This window comes from Cebus imitator, unplaced genomic scaffold (assembly GCF_001604975.1).
Source record: "Cebus imitator isolate Cc_AM_T3 unplaced genomic scaffold, Cebus_imitator-1.0 Scaffold659, whole genome shotgun sequence".
Lineage (NCBI taxonomy): Eukaryota > Metazoa > Chordata > Mammalia > Primates > Cebidae > Cebus > Cebus imitator.
Window position 1 is genome coordinate 353,253 of NW_016107974.1, and position 1,960 is coordinate 355,212.

The 1,960-nt window shown below is 37.7% G+C and overlaps 1 protein-coding gene across 7 annotated transcripts in view; it reads right to left on the reverse strand.

Annotated features, from left to right (window-relative positions):
* AHI1 (Abelson helper integration site 1) overlaps positions 1 to 1,960 on the reverse strand; it is a 232,790-nt gene that overhangs the window by 6,535 nt on the left and 224,295 nt on the right. The window lies entirely within an intron of this gene.

Sequence of the window (1,960 nt, forward strand, 5' to 3'; positions counted from 1 at the left end):
AAAAAAAAAAAAAAAAAGGCTGTAACATCCTTATCTGTGGAATGAGCAATGTAGCTTTCCAAATGATTCAATGGCAATAGCAAAATATAAAACAAATGTTTTGTGGTGTACTTTATATTAGGAGAAAGCAAACACGAAAACAAAGAAACAAAAAGGAAAACTGAAGAATGGAAGAGAGTATCTTCTCCCTAAGTTGTCTAGGAATGGCGAGAAACACCAAAGAGAAGCTTGAAAAAGACGCAAGAATTTCAAAATCAGGTATTAAATAAAACTGAATAGAGATTCTTGTGAATCAAATGTTATTTCCCCAAAATTCATATGTTGATGCCTGAACCCCTTAATGTAACTGTATTTGGAGACAAGGGCTTCTAGGGAGATAATTAAGGTTAAATGGGGTCAGAAGAGTGGGGTTCTAATCTAATAAGGCTAGTGTCCTTAGAAGAATACAAAGATGAAAGCAGAGCATGCTCTTTCTTACACAGAGATGAGCACATGTGAAGACACAATGAGAAGGGAGCCATCTGCAAGCCAGGAAGAGGGGCCTCACTGGAAACCAATCCTGCTGGCACCTTGATCTTGGGACTTCTAGGCCCCAGAACTGGGTGAAAATAAATTTCTGTAGTTTAAGTAATGAAGTCTGTGGTATTCTCTGTGGCACCCGGAATAGACTAATAAAGAAATGTATAAGTCAGTAAAATGAAGTCAGATGACTGAGAATGAAAAGGTCAGAAATTACAATGAAGAAAGGACAGTAAATTTAGAAAGAAATAGAATGATAAAGAACAAAGAAAAGGTTAAGTTCCGAAAAAAAGCACTGATAATACACAATCTTAATCTTTCTGAAGTGCACCCCTTTGGCCTTATTTCCAAGGAATCTATGTTCTAGACTGATAAGGTGAATAAGGGAAGCAAGCCAAAGATAATACAATAGAGACAATGATACAAGGGACTGTGGCAAACTGGAGAGAGGATGACTCATCTAAAGGGGGCAGTCCATCTCAGCTCATTGATGGATGTCAGGAAAGAATGTAGAGCTGTGGTCCAGAACTCTGGATTATTTTCAAGAAGTCAGAAATCTGCATTTCTTTTAGGTGAAATGTTTAAATATCTGGGCAGCTAATAAACTTAAGTGTGCATGTGCACGCACACATGCAACCCCATGCATACTTGCTGGTCTGAGGGTATCCCATGCACTGTTATACTTCTGTGCCTTAGCTCCTGGCTTCTAGGCCCTGTTCTTCTTGTTTACCCCCTGCCTATATGGTCTTAAATGCTGTCTTACATCTTTGGCTTTCTCTGACCACTAAAGTCCACTATAGGAAGATCAGATGGTAGTGATCTCTTTTTTATCTCTCAAAATCTACACACAATCTATCAAAAAGCTATCTTGAAAATACATAGAACATCTAGACCTTTGCTTGTAGCCCAGGGTAGGAGGAACCAGATTTACCTCTTATCTAGAACAATAATAATAATAATAATAAACTGAACAAAATACATGAAACAACAATTTTCAAGGTACTGAGCCACAGACAATGAGGATTTGCAAAAGGTCCCTCTCAAGTATCCAGCAGAGAGTTGATGAGTGCACACATCTGGGAAAAGTATTTGAGGCGTGGAACAGTGTTTATTCCCACCAACAATGAACAGAACTGTCCCCGAGAAAGCCTGGACACTGGCCTTACCAGACAAAAACTTCAAATCCATAATTAAAAATGTGTTCAAAGAACTAAAGGAAACATGTCTAAAGAACTAATGTATGAGCAGTGTCTCACTAAATAGGGAATAGGAATAAAGAAACAGAAATTACACAAGGAGGAAGTAATACTAAATCTACACAAACTATTCCAGAAAATTGAAGAGGTGGGAATCCTTCCCAACTTGTTCCATGAAGCCAGCATTATCTCCTTATCAAAATCTGCTTAAGGTGTTACAAAAAAAAAAAAAAAAAAAACCATAT